The following is a 19,368-nucleotide window of genomic DNA, read 5'->3' as shown; positions in this document are numbered from 1 at the left end:
CTTCCTCCCTCCCTTTCCCAGATAGTAAATCTGTTACTTAGCATTTTCTCATATCAATAATACCTCCACATGCCCAATGATACACTTCACACAAAAGACATTTCCAAATAGGTCAACCAGCCTCATCCAGGCCCCACCCAAGGCACTCACAGATCAACACCCCAGCGCTATACTAACTCAACACATCCAGATCTAAGCCTTCATCACTTGATTCAGCAGACCCTCAAGTTCCCGCCAAAGTTTCCAGCCATGTCTGAGAGGCAGCCGTGGGCAGGGACAGGCGAGGAGCAAGCTGTTTTGGGCCTGGCTGCTCCGGGCCTGGCCTCTGTTGCTCTGGTTCGTTCCACAACCAGCTGCTCTGGGTCTGGTCACTGCCGCTCCCGACCTAGTTGCTCTGGACTTGGCTGTTGCTGCTACAGGCCTGGCCGCACCCGACCCGGCTGCTCTGGGACCGGTTGCTCCGGTCCCGGCCGCTCCGGGCCTGGCCGCTCCCAGCCTGGCAGCTGCTGCTCCTGGCCTGGCCTCTCCCAACCTGGCAGCTGCTGCTCTGGGCCTGGCCGCTCCCAGCCTGGCAGCCGCTTCTCCAGGCCTGGCCACTCCCAGCCTGGCAGCCACTGCTCCGGGCCTGGCTGCACCAGACCCAGCTGCTCCAGGCCTGGCAGCTCCCAGCCTGGCAGCCGCTCAGAGCACTCTCTTTTAAAAAACAACAACAACAACAACAAAAACATATATTTTATTGGTTTTTTACAGAGAGGAAGAGAGAGGGATAGAGAACTAGAAACATCAAGGAGAGAGAAACATTTATCAGCTGCCTCTTGCACACCCCCTACTGGGGATGTGCCCGCAACCAAGGTACATGCCCTTGACCAGAATTGAACCTGGGACCTTTCAGTCCGCAGACTGACGCTCTATCCACTGAGCCGAACCGGTTTTGGCAATACAGAGCACTCTTGCTCATTTCCCGGAATGAACTCATTTGTTCTAAAAGTGCTGCTGAGCACAGCAGATGTTACTGACGATTGCGAAGGGACGTGTACTCTTTCATCACACACCATACAGCACACAAGTTCATAACCCGCGCTGGGCGTGCTGGGGTGCCAACCCCTGGCCCCAGAGCTTGGTAGGATTTTTTTTTTTAATTTATTTATTTATTTATCTATTTATTTATTTATTTTTTGCCACGCACCCCATTTCAGGGCTCAGCCTCAATTATAAAAGCTAGTTCCAGTTTCCCCCACCTGCTTCACCACCCCACCTCTCAGCCACTCCACTGCCCAGTCCTAGCCTCTAACTAACCCAGCCCTTGCTTAACATGGAGCAAGTTAGCTCCTCTCATCCAGGAGCCCATCAGAAAATAGGTGCTCTGGCTGACACCGCCCGCCCCCTGTCGGAGGCCATTCAAGAGGAGGATTAACACAGGACTTTATTCTTCTGTTTCTCAAGTAATCTCTCTATCTCTGGTCCAAAGAGAAGCAGACGAAGATGTATCTTTCCTCATTGGGAAACGGTATTCCTCAGGCCATTCACCCTTTCTCTACATTTTTTTTTTCTTCCTTGTGGACATGCACCATGGGCATGGATTAGTGCGCAGGTGGGGTCTGGGCGGCCAATCCCATTGGGGTTGAGTGGAAGGGCCACAGGCAGTAAGTTGGCCGGTCCTGCACCCAATCAGGGTGGGGGGCCAATAGAGGACTGGGCCAGCTCAGGGGAGGGGCCAGGTGGTTTGCTGCCCCCCCCCCCCCAGGGTGTCTGGGGCCAATCAGAGCCGCAGTGCACATCAAAGCAATTGGTCTTTCTGGTCATTTCAGTTGTTCCCATGTTCCCGTCGCTTGGCTTTCATATACCGTGTTTCCCCGAAAATAAGACATCCTCCGAAAATAAGACCTAGCGCATGGAAAGATAAGACATCCCCTGCAACTTTGGGAGAAAAAAGTTAATATAAGACACTGTCTTATTTTCGGGGAAACAGGGTATATAGTTAAGAAAGATTTATCTGAAGAGGTGATATTCTGGCTGAGATGCAAAGGATAAGAAAAAGGAAGACTAGCAAAGAATAGGAATAAAAGTTCCAGACATTCCTGTCCACGAAGCCCAGAGCAAAGGAGGCCAAGAAAGCAGAGTGTCCAGGCTGTGGGTTCTGGGGCCCCAAATTCACCCAGCAGATTTCTTGGACCTGGGCTCCATCACCCTCCTCCCCCCCTCCCCCCCGCCACAGTTCCCAGACAAGGGGGGCTCTTCCCGGCCTCCGTGCCTTCGCTTGTGCAGCTCCCTCCATCTGGAATGCGCTTCCTCAGCCTTCAGGTCCCAGCCCGGCTTGACCTCCACTGGAGAATCTTCCTCGAGTCCCTTGGGGCTCACCCCACAATCTGCGGCCACCTTGGTCAGTCGGTCACATCCATTTTCTCGAAGATGCTCTCACGGGGTGGTGAGGTCTTGGGGGTGCTGGGCTTGCCTCTGTACCCCAGTGCCTGGCACAGGTAGGTGCTCAGTAAGGTCAGAAGGAAGAGCAGGTGGGAGGGAGGGAAGTGTTACGCCCAGACTTCGTGATCCCCAAGGACCACCAGGGAGCCGAGTCCGATGCAATAAACAAAAGAGCCTTTTCCATGCTAGCATGGGCTCTGTCCCACTCACGCCGGCAGCATGGCGGAAGAGAGAGCGAATTTCGCCCAGCCCAGGGGTTTTACTCAGGTCGGTGGTGATGTCACTGCCTCGGCTAACCCTGATTGGTTGGGTGAGGGCTAGGTTGGGAGCTCATCCTCGCCCCGCCCTGCCCTCTCAGGAAGGAAGCAAAGAAATACCTCTCCTAAGATTGGAGACGATCTGGACCCTGAGCACCTGGCCCAGGCCCGGCACGGAGCAAAGCCCGCTCCCTTCCTGGGAGAAAGGCTTCCCTCCTCTGAAATCCAGGACTATGCAAGTTTGCAAGGGCCTGAGGGCTGACCTTGAGAGGGAGGGGGCACTTCAGAGGGTCTCCACACCCAGTCCTTTCTGCAAACAATGCCTTCCTTGCCTGATGGCCATGAAGTAAAGCAGAGGGAAACTAAGCTGCTTGGGGCAAAGTGGTGCGGAGGGTGTCTGTGGAGGGCGCCTGGGGGAGGGCGCCTGGGAGAGGGCACCGGAGTGCCCTTTCCCCTGTAGCTCTGGGTCGGTTGGGTCGCCGCTTGCTTCCCCTTGAGCCTGGGCTCCGGCTCCAGCTGCCTGTTGCCATCGTGAGCCGGCTCCGAGGCCGTCTCCATCCCCGCAGGCCTGACTCAGCTGCCCATTTGTGGGCGAGGTATCCTCATCTGTCTGATGGCGCACCTTGCCAGACAGGGTGTCCCCACAGCGTGTGGAGGACAGAGCAGAGGACTCCAGTCCTAGAGGCTGCTTACAGGTCCTGCCCACCAGGTCCCAGCCTGTGCCTCGAAGGGACCTGTGGTGATAGAGCGGCGGCAGTCACAGATGCACAGAGGGTCCCGGAGCCTCCTGTGAACGTGGGGGACCACACACATCCGCGGCAGAGACCGTCCCGATTCCCAGTCCAGCTCTGCTCCATCTCGGCCGAGGGGAGCCCCGTCTGGTTCTGACCTGGGACATGGGGAGGGCGTGTGGAGCTGGCTCCCAGTGGGCAGGGGCTGGGTGGCGGGGTGCCTCCTACCCTCCGCAGTAACAGGACCTGGCCAGCAGAGGGCGACAGCCCCTGCCTCCTCCCAAGGCAGGCAGCTGGGCTGGGCTGGGCTGACTAAGGGGGAAGCTGTCGGATGGCTCTGGAGCCAGCTGGGCATCCCGTAGTTGCCCTGGAAGGCCTGTCCTGCCTAACCACCCCGCAGACCGGTCCTCTCCAGTGGCCACAGAGCTCAGGCTGAGCCCTCCAGGAGCTGGAGCAACCTCCCTCCCCATCCCACCTGCACTGCCAGCCCCACCCCTAGTCCCTGTCTGAGGACCCTGGGGCTGAAGGCAGGACCTGGGGAACAGGTAACAGTCTGGGGCCCGGTGCCCAGCAGGTCCCTGGAGCTACAGGGGAGCACTGAGGGTGCCGTGTGCTGACTGGGGGCCCAGGGGACGCGACATGCTGCCATGGGGGCAGGGGGCACAGGTCACAGGTCAAGGGGACAGAGGCTCTGGGCAGCCCAGCCTTCCATTTTCCTCTCTGTCCTTTTCCTGCTGTGTACCCTCAGAGGAAGAAGCCCCTCGCCCTCTCTGTGCTGTCTGTAGCTTCACCTGTGGGCAGGTGCACAGCGGGGGGGCGGGGCCACCCGGAGAACTGAGGGGAGCCCATGGTCGGGCAGGGCCACGCAATTGGCCGGAGATGCCCACGTGATCAGGAGGCAGGGCCGCGTGATTGGCTGGAGGTGTGGGCATCATCAGGAGGCGGGGCATGAGGACAGGTGGAGGTGAGTTTCTGATAAGGGGTGAGGCCATATATATGTCCGGAGGTGTGTACGTCATCAGGGGGCAGGGCCCAACATTGGCCAGAGGCGCACACAAGTGAGTATGGTGTGGGCTTCTGTGAGGGTAGAGGTGGAGTCAGATGAGGATGGCGGGAGCAAAGGAGGAAAACAGCAATTCCCAAGAAAATCAAATATAGAATTACCATGTGATCTGGCCATTCCATTTCTGGGTACATACACTGTGGACGAAAGGGGCCACGTACTGGAAGCCAATCATTGTTTTAATAATTGAGTGCTGTGGACAGGGAATTCGGAGAGCTCGTCAACCTTAATTACTCTAAAGGGGTATGAGGTTATTACTAGATATTGTTAGTTGAAGCAGCCCCCACTTATTAGTCCTAAATTCACTGATTGGCTTTTATTGGAGTTTCCTGCCTAGGGGATATGGGTGTATCCTATAATTTTAATCTTTATAAAAGGGATGGAAAAGCCAGAGCGAGTTGTAGTCCTCCCACTAGAGTTGGACTGTCCCCGGCCCCCATTTCCCAAATTTCTAGTCTCTTTTCATTTGTGTGCGGCCTTCCCCAGAACACAAACCCTGAACTGGAACCCTGAATCACGTTGGACGTGAAAGGGGTTCCCATAGCCACGTGCTGACCTGACAAGCTCAGGGAAGGCCTGCATGGCAGTCTTGCAAACTCAAAGACCTAAAGTTACCATAAAGGATGCTCTGAAATGAAACTTTAACTGAAAGCAGTTATGGTGGGTAGTTACATCCTAAACTGGTATCTTCACTGACAAGGTCAACATTTACCCTTAACTGAGCCTATCTGTCTTTTTACATCTGTTAAAGAAACAAAACAAAACAAAACAAAAAAGAGAAAACCAATTTGGCTCAGTGGATAGAGCGTCGGCCTGTGGACTGAAAGGTCCCAGGTTCGATTCTGGTCAAGGGCATGTACCTTGGTTGCTGGTACCTTGGTAGGGGATGTGCAGGAGGCAGCTGGTCGATGTTTCTCTCTCATCGATGTTTCTAGCTCTCTATTCCTCTCTCTTCCTCTCTGTAAAAAATCAATAAAATATATTTAAAAAAAACAAACACATTGAAAACTGTAAAGAGTTTTGGTGAGTTTATTTGAGCCAAACTGTCAACATATGCCAGGAAGCAGAACCTCAACTGACTGAGATAATGCTCCAGAGCATGCAGGGTTACATCTACATTTATACATTGCAATCAAAGGAAAGGGACGTAGGTGAGTTACATGAAATCCATTGGTGGTAGATTAGGGAGGTGGGACAGAGCAAAGTGGGGAAACCTCTGGGATAGGGTAAAAGGAAGGACAGGTGCTTATTTTACAGAGGTGGATGCAGGATACTTTAACGTAATCAACAGTTGACAATTAACTTGATAACAGTAACGATGAGGGAATGTCTCCAGGCCCCGAGGGGTCCGGGATAAAAAGGAAGTTACAAGTTAACCAGACACCTCACAGATATGTTATCTTAGAGGCTAACAGGCACATGGGCTCAGTAAAGAAGATCTAAGTTGATCTTTGTCAGATGAAATATCTGTCTAGGACAGTGTTTCCCAAACTTCTCTCATGATGAGAATCACCTGGTGGAGTTGTTAAAACACAGATTCCTGAATCCCAACTAAGAAGTGCTAAACTAGAATTTTTGGGAACATATAGGTAAAATTGTATACTTAACTAGTGCTCTAAGACAGATTTTATATACAGAGCACTAAGTTAGGTATGCAATTTTACCTATATGTTTTCAAAAATTCTAGTTTAGCACTTCTTAGTTGGGATTCAGGAATCTGTGTTTTAACAACTCCACAAGGTGATTCTCATCATGAGAGAAGTTTGGGAAACACTGGTCTAGGACATGACTACCCACTATAACCTGTTTGCAGTTAGATATTTAATTTTCAAACCATCTTTTGGTGGTTATTTTAGATCTCCCTTGAGCTTGTCAGGTTAGCACGTGGCTCTTTTCGTTCACACATCTAAAATAACATATCCTTTGAAACGTCTGGGTAACAGGTAACTTCCCTTTTTCTGGACCCCTTGGGGCATAACCTAAAGTGCTGGCGCCTGGACAGATACCACAAATTCCTTCATTATCATGTTAATTGTTCCTGTGGTGTCTATCTTTTACTTTTTGTCCAGCTCCAGGGGTTTCCCTGCTTTGCTTTCTCCCTCCTCTCTGGCCTGTCACCAATGGATTTCATGTAACTCACCTACATCCCTTTCCTTTGATTGCAATGTATAAATACAGATGCAACCCGCAATTCTCCGGAGCATTATCTCAATTCCTTGAGGTTCTGCTTCTCTGAGAATGTCGACAGTTTGGCTCAAATAAACTCAACAAAATTCTTTACAGGTTTCAATGGTTTTTTTTTTTTTTTTACGATAACCACACAAAACAACTGAAAGCAGAGATCCAAACATATCAGAACACCCATGCTCATAGCAGCATTATTCATATTAGCTAAAAGGTGAAAGCAGATGTGGGATAAACAAAATGTGGAATATCATTCCAACTTAAAAAAGAAAGGATATTCTGACACATGTTACAACATGGATGGAACTGGAGGACATTATACCAAGGGAAATAAGCCAGTCACAAAAGGACAAATACTGTATGATTTCACTTATATGAGGGGATCTGACGGTAAGTAGCATGATGGTGTTAGAAACTGGGAGAGAGAGGAATGAGGAGTTAGTGTTGAATGAGGAGTCAGTTTGGGGGGATGAAAAAGTTCTGGAGATGGATGATGGTCATGGCTGGACAACAATGTGAACGCACATAATGCCACAGAACCATACGCTTAAAATGAAAACATTTATGGCATATATATTTAATCACAATTAGTCAAGTAAAGTAGGGCCCTGAATGATAATGTGGATTATGATTCTTTGGCCTGTGACAGGATTGATCTCAGTTGTTAAAAAGTAGTCTCTCTCTCAGGGTCAAGAGAATTTATCTTTGCGTCCCTACTGCCTAACGAAGGAAAGGAGAGACGATAAAACGGTGAGATTTTGGAAACAGAGGTTTATCTCTGTTATGCACACACAGTAATGGACTTCTTGCATGCCCAAGAATCTCCTAGGTAGATATCAGAAACTTAAGGCACAGACTTTCAATAAGGTGTGACTCCGTGGCTATTGAATACACAGAGGAATTCACCAGTTCTCCCATTTCTGTTCTTCCTCGCTTTTAGATTCTCAACCACGTCCTGGGAGAGACTTCCCTCAGGGGAAAGATGGGACGGACAGAAGCGAAGCGATAAAGGATCTGCCCCGGGTGGGCGGCGGGGGGGGAATATCACCGCGGACCGCACCACCGACGCGATTGGATGGGCCTTCTCCAAACAGAACTGTGACTTTCTTAGGTCGGAGGTGGGTGTGGGGTGCGGGAACTGCCAGGGGGAGAGAGGAACTCGCTGTTGGCCGGAGCTGCGCGCAGGACCGCCGGCTCGCGAGCAGAGGGCGCCCGGGCCGCACTAGCTAGCGGGTCCGCCGCCCCGGGTGGAGGTCCCTGGAGGCCGCCCCTGACGTCACTGGGCGGGGCCTGGGCGGGGCCTGGGCGGGGGCGGGGCCTGGAGGCGCGCCCGGGCGAAGTGTGTCGCCTCGGGCCCCACGAGGCGGAAGCCCGCGCGGGGGGCGGGGCCGGGGGCGGGGCGGCCGCCCTGAGTCACATTGGGTGACCCGCCCGCCGCTTCCAGGGGCGGAGGTGACAGCGGCCCCGGACGGGCGGCCGCAATAGCCGGCGGCACCGAGGGATCGCGGAGCGGCGGGGAGCAGGTCAGAGGCCGGGCGGGGCGGGGCGGGAAGCCCTGGTCCTTGTCTGGGGACCGCGGGCAGCGGGCACCCGCGCGGCCCGGCCTGCGCCGCCCCTTCCCCGCGGCGCCCGTGGGCGGCGGGGCTCCGGGCCCTCCTGGGAGGTCCCGGGGAGCCGGCGGAGCCGGCGGGGCCGGGGGGGGGCCTGTAGTCAGGGGGATGCGGACGTGGGCTTTCCAAACGGTGTCCGGCGAGCCCGGGGCTCCTCTCCCCACACCGCCCTGCCACTCCGGCGGCGACGAGGCGGAATTTGAAAGCTGGGGAAGAATCCAGCCCTCGCCCAGCCTCCTTATTTCACAGATGGAGGAGGCATCCTCCTGGCATGCCCGCAGTCACAGCCAGTCCGTCCAGGAGTGAATGCATCTGGGTCAGGGAGGCCGGGAGGGCTGATTTCTAACGCAAGAGTGAGACCTGTTGGGCTAGAGATGCTGGTTGGATCATGAAGGAGGGTTTGCAGTTACTGTCGCACACCTGCGTTCCTGCCACAGGTTCTGAGGTCCACCTGGCTTCAATTTTCTCCAAGCACGTAACCCTGAGAAGGGTGAGGACGCTGGCAGTTGAAGGCACAGATGTTGGGGTTGCCAACAGGCTAGGTCTGCTGCACACGGGGCGCGGTGGAGAGCACTTGGGGTACAGGGTTAAATGTTAAACACCAAGAAAGACCCACTCCGGTTTAAAATCCATCTCGTGATTGTTGATACGCAATGATGTAGGCTACATTAGTCTGTAATGCTGGCCACCTGTCTCTCGGGGTGTGTTTTACAGTAAGAAGGGCCTTGTGTACTGAAACCTTTCTTTTCATGATGGTAAATGGCAAGCCACTGGGTAGCGCTGATATATAGAGCTTCAGCTTTAACTGTTAGTGTCGCGGAGTTACAGGGGGAGAGTAGGACTGATTAATCCATAACTGTATTTTGCAAGACTGAAGTACCTGTCAGCATACAGGCGTGATTTCTCTGAGTTAGCGCCGTATTCATTACTCTCAACATCCATAGACTCCATGTGGTAGGCAAGTTAATCTCCTAGTACCCACTTTTCTCTAAATTATTGAATGAAAGGATCTCTAAGACCCACCCCCCCTCCATCTCCAAAGTTCCCTGATTTTATGTGTTAATTTGAAACCTGTCTTTCATTGTGACAACAAAAAGTTTCAAGATGCACAGCGAATCTTCAAGTTCATTATTTTTTCTCAGCCCTCCGGGCACCCTCGCGGCCAGGGCTCTGTCTGACTTTGCCAGTGACTTTATCAGTTGGCTGACCTAAGCGAAAAGTGATTTTTCCCATCACAGACCCCGCGGTGTTAAATTGGCGAGGCCGGAGTGCTCTGCGTACGGTAGGGAACAGCTGAGGTCGGACCCGCACGGGGGCCGGGCGTGCGCAGATAGCTCCTGCAATAGGATGAGAACGTTCTGCCTCAGAACATGTGATAAGACGCCTTTCCCACAATGTCCAGATTATGTGTGTTTTCAGCTGAGATGCAGCAATGATCTTTGTAGACAGTCTGTCCGGATATGTACACGTTACTGATTCTGCCTCGCAGCTCCAAAGCGCAGCCTTCCCTGCCTCCTGTGGCTTCTCTTCTGGCTCCTTTCTTCTGAGGGGACATCCCCTCTCACCTGCAGAGACCCCTGTCCCACGCCTGGCACCCACACGGCAGTGTTCACAGCCCCTTCCAGCACTGATTGCGTTACATTACGTTTTCTCCTCTCAGAGGATGGGAGTCATTCTGGAGTCGCCGCTTAAGATGCCCAAAAAGCAAACGTTGGTTATTCCTTTTTAGAACAGAGCGCAAGGCACAGGAGGCTGGGTTCAGGTAGGCAGTGTTTAGATTTTTATCTTCCCGCTGCCAGTCACAGCTACTTATTTCTGCCTCAGGGAAATCCTTTCTGCAGAATGAGCAGTGAATCTTCAAACTCCTTATTGCTCTCAACCTTGCCAGGCACTTTATCCGTTTTGGGGCTAAAATAATCGAAAAGTGATTTTTTAAAAATTACAGATGCTTCCGTGTTAAATTTTTTAAGGAAACTTTTTTAAAAAAAATGATAAACACAATTAAAACAGAATGCAAACGGAGGCTTACATACCTATTGTCAAGTACAAGACTTGAATTATTTTTTAGGTTTATTATTCTGTCATTTCCTGAAGTCATTTACTGACAACGTGGCATTGTTACAAGATTATCTGCTCTGAGAATTTCAAGTGTGCTTGGTCTTCAGCTAAAGCATCCTTAAAATTCATTCAGAATACTTTAAAAAAGTTTCTCATCAATTAGTATTAATTTTTTATTATTCTTAGCTCAGGAAGACATTTGAAGAGACTAATTTTCAAGATTGGATAACTTAGTCTTCCTGTTGAGCAGTTAATTATGAGGTAATTAACTCTCTCCCCTGGAAAGGTAAAAAGGTCTAAAATTGCAGCCATAAAATCAGATTATACAACAGCTCTATCATGAAAGAGCCAGTGAATAAACCAAGGTCTTAACTTTTGGTTGTATGCTTCATCCTCGCTGCTATAAAAGTCAGGTACAGGAGGAGGTAAAATAGACACAGGGTAATGAAAGTGTATTATTTCACTTTTAGATCTGTAGGGTTTTCTAACAGAAGGATATGACCAAGAACCCAGGTAGCTCAGGGGAGCATACAGGGCATTGTGCCAGGAAGTTCGAAGGCATGGGCTTGCTCCTGATTGGTTCATTCATTCACCACATAGTCACCGAGCACCTGCGTGTATGTGCCAGGCCGCGTTCTAGGTGCTAGTGATGCAGCTGTGAATGAGACAGACAAAGCCCTGCCCTCATGCAATACATTCCAGTGGAGAGGAGGCAGACAGTAAACAGCTATGTGAACAGATAGGTCACATAATTACAAGTGTAATTGAGGACTCTGAAAGGTCTAAGTGCGAAAGGGTGTGTGTGTGTATGTGTGTGTGTGTGTGGCCACAGGGGGCAGGGTTACTTTTTATACAAAGAGGTTAGAGAGGGCCTCTACAAGATCATTTTTTAAAAATATATATTTTATTGATTTTTTACAGAGAGGAAGGGAGAGAGATAGAGAGCTAGAAATGTCGATGAGAGAGAAACATCGACCAGTTGCCTCTTGCACACCCCCTACTGGGGATGTGCCCGCAACCAAGGTACATGCCCTTGACCGAAACCGAACCTGGGACCTTTCAATCCCCAGACCTACGCTCTACCACTGAGCCAAACCGGTTTCGGCTACAAGATCATTTTTGATCTATGACTTGAAGGTAAACCAGGGAGAGAGCAGGGGGCAGAGGGATGAGCACGTTCCAAGCTCCGGATGCAGGCGCCTGTTTGGCATGTGGGAGCCGCTGTGAGGTTATGGGGGCCAGGCAGGGTCAGTGTGGGTGAGGAGTTAAGTGCCAGCAGAGGAGAGGCGGTGGGAGTGGGAAGGGGCGCGCCATTGGAGGCCATTGAAGGACTTTGGCTTTTCTCTGAGTGAGGGGGAAGCAAGCCATGAGAGGGTTTTGAACACAGGCACTCAGGATGACTTCAGTTTTCACAGGATCACTCCAGCTGCTGGGCAAGAACAGACAGAAGGAGGTCAAGGGAGTACCCTTTTATACTAGCGGTGTGACCCTAAACCAGGCTCCGTTCTCATGATTCTTAGCAGTGTGGGGCATTGCCACGGGGAGCCAGAGGGTTATATGCGAAGAGGCTCTAGAATTAAAGAGCTTCAGGTGACCTGAAAACGTGACGCTGCTGACACACCTGTAGCTGAATCACTGCAAATGGAGAGGTAATCAGGTCTTTCCAGTCAGGCTGTCAGGTCAGAGAACAAACAGCGCGCTCTTTCCTGAATATTCTCTGCTGATCCCTTTAGTGCCCTGCTGATCCCTGAATTTTCCCTTCCTGCTTGAAAAAGGATGAGAAGCTGTTACTCATCAACAGAGCTGGCAACCGGAGTAGCTTTTGTTGTTGGGAAAGTTGGAAACTTTTTGGGGGAAGGAAACAATTCTAATTTTCTGTTTATCATAGGTCATTCGAATCGTCGTTTAACATGCAAGGAGCCCAGAAGGTTTCTTTTGGTTTTAATTCATCTTAACCTCTTCCCATTCCCCTTGTGCTTCGTGGGTGCTTATTCTAATGAATTTAACGTGGGAATTTTTTTTTGTCTGGATAGGATCCTGCAAAGTGGGGATATTTTCTAAACGCATATCTTACTTTCTAAGGCTCTGTTTTATGTTGCCTTTTTTTTTTTTTCTTTTTCTTTAAGACTGTTTATAAGATCCACCCATGTTTGTATGGGTTCATCTAATTCTTTGTTTCTGAATGCTCCCTGCTGTGTGCACACAATAACTTTACTTATCTGCTCTCTCGGTGATAGACACTCAGATTGTCCCTGCTCTCCAACATCCTCATAAGGCTGTGTAATTTGTCTGTGGGATGTATACTTAGAAGGGAGGCGCTGGATTATAGGTTGGCATGTACAGAATTGGGTAAATAGTGCCAGGTTCCTCTCCACAGGCGTTTCGCCAGTCTTTCTCCCGCCAGAGGAGTTCGAGGCCTCCTCCTCCTCCTCCTTGTCACGTCAGCTCCATCCGGCTCTTTACCTTGTCTGATCTCATAGGTGCAAAGTGCTAGCTTGTCCTTCTGAGTTGTACTTTTTTCATTACTAATGATGTTAAGGATCTCGTATGCATTTAGACATAGCGGCTGCTTATATCTTCGCTCCTTTTCTATTGGAGTTGCTGTCTGTGTTGTTGCCTTAGACTTGTAGAAGTGATTTTATAATATAGATAATCACTCTGTCACCTATAGACTTTGCAGATACCTTCTCATTGGTCACCTATTAATTTTGCCTTTGTTATCCTTTGATCAAGAAAAATTTCTTAATTTTGATAACATCATATAAGTAAATTCTTTGACTGTTTTATGCTTGTCGACTTTTAAGAAGCCCCGCCCAACCCCTAGGTCACAGCTATATCTTTAATTCCTCGAGAGCCCACCTTGCATGTGGTATTCGATAGTGAGCCAGCCTCTATTTAATGAACTTCCCACCCCCTCCAATAATACCTCCAAAAAGTCCACGCTTCCCTGCATTGAATTGTGGTACCCTCTTTCTCATATGGTGTCCATGGATGTACTGGTCTGTCTCTGGGGCTCTGTTCTGTTCCATGAATCTGTCAGGTTTTGCTCCATATTTTTATTGTTCTGTTTTTATTACAGTGATTTAGTAATATGTCCTCATGACTAGCACAGCAAGTGCCCTGTTTCATATTTAAGTTTACTTAGCTCTCCTGGAATAAATGATTTGTTTCATATAATTATTTTCCCGTATAATATTTGGAATAAGTTTCTCAGGCTCTTCCAAAGTTGTATTTTTGGGGATATTTTTTATTGGGATTACATTGAATTTATAAATTATTTAAGAGAGGCTCGACATCTTTCTGATATTAACATATTTCCTCCAAGAGCATGTAATGTGTGTCTCTCTTTTTTTCAGGTCAACTTTTAAAAATAATTTCTGTTTTATTTGGAAAAGACTTAAAACTAACAGAAGAGGTCTAAGATTAGTACAAAGAGCTTCTGTATATTCCTCATCTGGACTCGCCAGTGCTAGCATTTTGCCATATTTGCTTTATTACTCCTTTTCCACATTTCTATGCTTTTTTTCCCTTGACCCATTTGAGTTAGTTGCAGACATGATCCTTTTATCCCTAAATCCTTTTTTTAAAAATATATATATTTTATTGATTTTTTTACAGAAAGGAAGAGAGAGGGGATAGAGAGTTAGAAACATTGATGAGAGAGAAACATAGACCAGCTGCCTCTTGCACACCCCCTACCGGGAGTGTACCCACAACCAATGTACATGCCCTTGACCAGAATCGAACCCGGGACCTTTCAGTCCGCAGACTGACGCTCTATCCACTGAGCCAAATCGGTTTCGGCTATCCCTAAATACTTCATCAGCCCATTTTTAAGTTCTTTATTAGAACTTTAAGGTTTTCACTATAAAGGACTAGAAGGATATTCTTGGTTAAGTTAATTTCTAAACAATTAATAATTTTATTGCGATTTTGAATCATGTCACAGAGGGTGTATGCCAAAATCCTAAGCCTATGCCAAGGTTAAGTTTCAAGCAAAAGATGATTAATAAGTCCCAGTACTTCTGAAATCTATGTATAAGTTTATGGTCAACACCTCATGATTCCAGTATAAGTTTATTTCACCATTAAATCAGCTTTTCTTCCTGCTGTTAAGAGTCAAAATTTAAATAGCTGGTGTGAAGAATGGGAGAGAGCGAGCCATATTCAGCATCATAACTATAGTCGTCAGCATGATTTAAATATAAGATATGCAAGGTTATAGTTTTCTTCCTCTGTGGATCAGTCTCTACTCTGGTATAATGCTAACCTAAGTACAGTTCACAACATATTGAATAGTTCAACGGGTAGTCCTTCAGCAGTCATAACTGTTAGGGTGTTGAGCAATCGATTTTCATGGCCAACTTTTGGTCATCTCTCAAGTATCTCTCTATGGTTGGGTTGTTTTTTCCTAATTGTGGAAATTATACATTTTCATTATAGACATTTGCAAAATATAGAGAAGCAAATCTTTACTCTTGCCTTTTAGCACCAATCCCCATTTAAACGTTGGTTTTTTTCCCCTATCTCTCTGGTCCCTGTGTGTGTGTGTGTGTGTGTGTGTGTGTGTGTGCTGGGAGGACATGTTTGAGGAAGGGGAGAATGCATTTAAAATTGGGCTACATAATTTGTATCACCCCTCCTTTTTCAGGGTTAGGCCATCAACTCTTGTCTGTCTTGCTTTGGGTTGATCCCCTGGAAAAACACACACAAAACAATAAGGAAGATAGCGTTAGTTTATAGGAGTTGGCAGTTCCCAACAGGCTCTGCCTGAGGGAGCCACTGTGCACAAAGGCTCCAGGCTCATTGGGGCAGCAGGGACCGGTCATGACATACAGACTATGGTAAGGGAGGAGATGGGGAGGAGGAATCTATTTGGTATCACTTTGCTTCGGTTCAGTTAGTGCCTTCCTCCTTTAGACCACATTTGCTTTCATTTTTCAGAAAAGGAGTATGGAGAAAAGAGTTGAATTTATTTATTTACTTTTTTTTTTACTCTGAAATAAACCCAACAGTTGTCTTGTTTCCCTGATCACCTTTGCTCGTGTGATGAGTGGTGAGGGAGAGTGGTGATAGAGGACAGTGGCAGAATTCCAAAGTTAAGAATTCCATCCGCTGGTAGATTCAATATCAAACTGCCCTCCCCCCTGCACACTCCACCTCGCTATGTTTCGTTCCTTTTGCAGGAACACCTGTCCATTTCCAAAACGCACTTGTCTGCCTGCCCCTCCCCTCAAGAGAGAAGTTCCTCAGGGGCCGGAATCTTTATTTTATTTCCTGATGGCTCTTAAACACCATGAGCTGTGCCTGGCACACAGTGTGCCCTCCACAAATGGATCCATAAAACAAACCAACCATTAAAGGGGCAGCACTGTGATACAGAGAAGGGAAGTCGGAGAGAAAGTTCTCATAGCCTCCTTGAAATACATGGGTTCAATAAGCTAGCAGAATCCTCATTTCCACCTTGACCTTGTAAGCGTAACTGTCAGCCCAGCCACAGGCCTCACTTCTCTCCATCTGTTTTAGCCGCTCCGTCTACGGTTTCTGAAAGTGGGGTGCCAGTGTACGTTGCTGACAAGCACGTGGTGGGAGAAGGGCCCAGGAGAACAATCGGGGCTGACGTTTTGGCCGTGGGTTCTAGGCCCAGCACACGCTGCATTGTTCTGATGAGGTGATTCTCTCAGGATAAATGATGCGCCCCATCAGCAGAAAAAGTCGCAGTGGATGTGCCGAGGTGTGCTGAACTCCCTCGCCTCACGCCCCATGTCCCATGTCCACCCCCTTTCTAGTTTATTCTTCCCTCCCATTCCCGGCAGTGCTTTTGGCTTTTCTGTCATTTCTGGATCTGGGTCAGGATTGTCATGATGAACAGTCATGCCATGTGTACCCGGTCACTTGATTACAAAGCAAGGCCTCAAGTCACCAACTGCTCTGTATAGGGCGCTAAAAAAAAACACAAGGCTGCCACAAATACTCCATAATGGTCTCCCGTGTAGACTATTATTGGATTGCTTTCATTTCTTACTCTATGGCTGCACACTTGTTACCCGACAGTTCCCCCAACAAATCTTAAACTCTGCTGCCTGGCCCTGAACTCTGATCCGAATCTACCATATATTCAACTTTACTTCTCTGTCTCCACTTTTTACTCTAATGAGACGGATCTCTTTTTCTTTCCTCCAACAATAACGATAGCAATAAGTATATTATGAATTATAATTATGAGTATTTCTTTTTTCCATTTTACTGGGTTTCATTCAAAAATTGATAAAAAAAATAATAAGACAAATATCATTGTACCAACACTCAACTTAAGATCTGGAAAACTGAGTTGATTTCTGTATTCTACCTCCCATTCCCCTTTTGTAGACTCTGCTCTAATGACTAAAAAAAAAAAAAAAAAAAGATTCCCTTTTATTGACATATGACAACAATACCATGATTGTCACAAAAAAAAGGAGCAGTCATTAATGTAATCAATAATCTAGTTAATGTTCAAAATATCCCCATTCATCTCAATTTTTAAAAAACAATTTACTTGCTTGAATTGGGATCTAAGAAATGTGCTAGTTTATGTGTTTCTTTAATTGATGAGTTCCCTTTCCTTCCTTTTTAATTTGAATGTTTTGATTACAAAACATTTGTTGAAGAAACTGGACTTTTGTTCCCACATTCTGGAATTTTTGCATTGGCTTTTGACAAAGCTTTATTGACCTATGGTGAGTTAACTGTCGATCATTGTAGGAGGTTCCAAGTTATTCAGCTTCCATAAATAGAAAGGATGTGCTGACCCACATAGCTTGGTCTGGCTCAGAGGTCATTTCCGAGGAGTCTTCCAGAATGCCCTAGGTGTTAGGAATGAGATCAACACCAGACCATCTGTATTTAAAAACATTTTGCCTCTGAAGAAATTTTATAGCTTTTATTTGGCAAGGCATTCTTTATTCCCTGCGTTAGGGCAGAGAGTTGAGGAGCGAGTGGGTAGTCTGGTTTTCTTCTGTTAGACAGCGTTTGTTGCTTTAAGGATTGCAGGGCTCGGTGCCAGAGCCTCCTTGGGATATTATTGTCTTACAGTTAGATCTGCTTATCAGGAAACAGAATCCCTGGAGGGTCAGGTAAGAGGAGGATGAGTTTACATTAAAACCAGACTTTTGTTAGTGCTTGTTGGGGTCCTGTATAATTCAGCAGCTAGCTGGACTCTGGAGCATAATACTAATACAGATGTTTTTTAAACCCATAATTTGTATTAACTGTTCTTTTTGCTGCCTTTATGTATATGTGGTTCAGTCAATATAATGTTTGGACCACTGTAGACATGAAGAGAATCAGTTTCCTTTTCTTTCTTTCTTTTCTTCCTTCCTTCTTTTCTTCCTTCCTTCTTTTCTTCCTTCCTTCCTTCCTTCCTTCCTTCCTTCCTTCCTTCCTTCCTTCCTTCCTTCCTTCCTTCCTTCCTTTCTTTCTTTCTTTCTTTCTTTCTTTCTTTCTTTCTTTCTTTCTTTCTTTCAGTCTTGTTGCCTTGACCTGTTAGTCAAATATGATAGTTCTGCAGGGTAGTGACTTAATATTAAAATAAAAAGAAAAAAATTGTTGAAGTGTGAACCTATGCTTGGATTTACTTATTTAGTGATTTACAAATTAAAATATTATTACTATTCTCAATGAAAGCATTAACCAGAGGTGATTTGCTGGTATATTATTCTTCCTTGCAGTGATCCGTTAATACTAAAGATAGGCTCTTCTCATCCATACCCAGTCACAGGTAGCAACAACATACACATGCGATAATATGTTTGAAAAGCTATCTGTAGATATAATTGTGTTGTGTTATAAAGCTGTGCCTGCAGAGAACTGCTAGGATTTGCAGGAGGCTAGAGCTTAGGGTGTGAGGGAGGTGGAGAGTGTTCAGGAATGAGACAGGGACCAAGTTTGCAAAAGTTATGAGACTTTGTATGTAAAAAGGGATCCTCGTTGCAGTGTGGAGCAGAGGGAGATGAGACTGGTAAGCCTTGATGAGACTTGCCATTTAAGAAGCTGTCACAGTAGTCCCAAAGAAAAGACGGCTAGCGACTCAAGTAGAACACTGCCAATCTCAAATTTGTAATTTCAAAGCCCCCAAGAACAATTTGTAAAAGACCAATGCGCTGAAGGAATGTAACAGCACTGTCACTAGTTTTCCCAGAAGTACGGGATTATTTTTTTTAGAAGAGTACATCAGTTAATTTCGGATCCCTCTTCTATCCCTGGAAGGCATCTGGCAGAGGTTTTCTTGGAGCCGAATGCCGGGATCCCATTTGTAAACTGCTGCCAAGTCGTTGTGGGTCTGCTGTGAACACGCAGCTCGTTCCGGGCTTTGAGGAGAGGGGAATGTCAATGCTTTGTCCTTGTGTGCAGTGACCACAGAATCACTGTACTCCCCCCGCGTCTGGGAAGACAATGGCACTTTTGAGCAGTTCGCCCCACCCCGAAGTTGCTCCCTCATCTGTACTCTTATGTTATAATCGGTCTGGGTGATGATGACAGTCCTCCTCTGCCTCCTCCTCCTCCTCGTCCTCCTCCTCGTCCTCCTCCTCTTACATTGTCATCAGACCTTTCTCGAGTGCTTACTGTTTGCCAGGAACTGTTTTAAATGTTTCACTGACATTATCTAATTTAATCCTCATAACTGGCCATGAAGTAAATTACTGTCATTTTCTTCGGTTTACAGATGAAGAAGAGAAGGTTCAGAGGGTTTATGTAACTTGCCCAAGGTCACTTAGCTTGAGAAAAGGCAGACAGCAACTGTACCTAATTCTCTCTGGCTTTGGAGTCTGAGCTCTTAACCGTGATGAATACAGTTATTACTTAGTATAACTTAATAGAAAACATGATTTCTCTCTTTAAGGTTGCCATTTATGTACCCCTGCCCAGGGAAAGTTCATGTAATCAAACACTGTCTTATCTTCCCCCTGTGCCCAGCTTATCGCCAGTATGAAACACAAGTGTAGAACATTTTTAAAAACATGAAGTACAGGAAAACTTCTCAGGGTGAGTGGGGATAGAATAGA

At 47.5% G+C, this 19,368-nt stretch overlaps 1 protein-coding gene across 1 annotated transcript in view; it reads left to right on the top strand.

Moving 5' to 3' along the window:
• The first annotated feature begins 8,040 nt into the window (after positions 1 to 8,040).
• Positions 8,041 to 19,368, top strand: part of DNMBP (dynamin binding protein) — a 92,092-nt gene continuing 80,764 nt past the window's right edge. The window contains exon 1 of the mRNA XM_084904051.1: positions 8,041 to 8,179. The gene's annotated coding sequence lies outside the window, so the exon portion shown is untranslated. The remainder of the gene's footprint in view (positions 8,180 to 19,368) is intronic.

Source organism: Pipistrellus hanaki (assembly GCF_964339955.1).
Source record: "Pipistrellus hanaki genome assembly, chromosome: 14".
Classification (NCBI taxonomy): Eukaryota; Metazoa; Chordata; class Mammalia; order Chiroptera; family Vespertilionidae; genus Pipistrellus; species Pipistrellus hanaki.
This window is presented reverse-complemented; position numbering and strand designations above follow the sequence as displayed.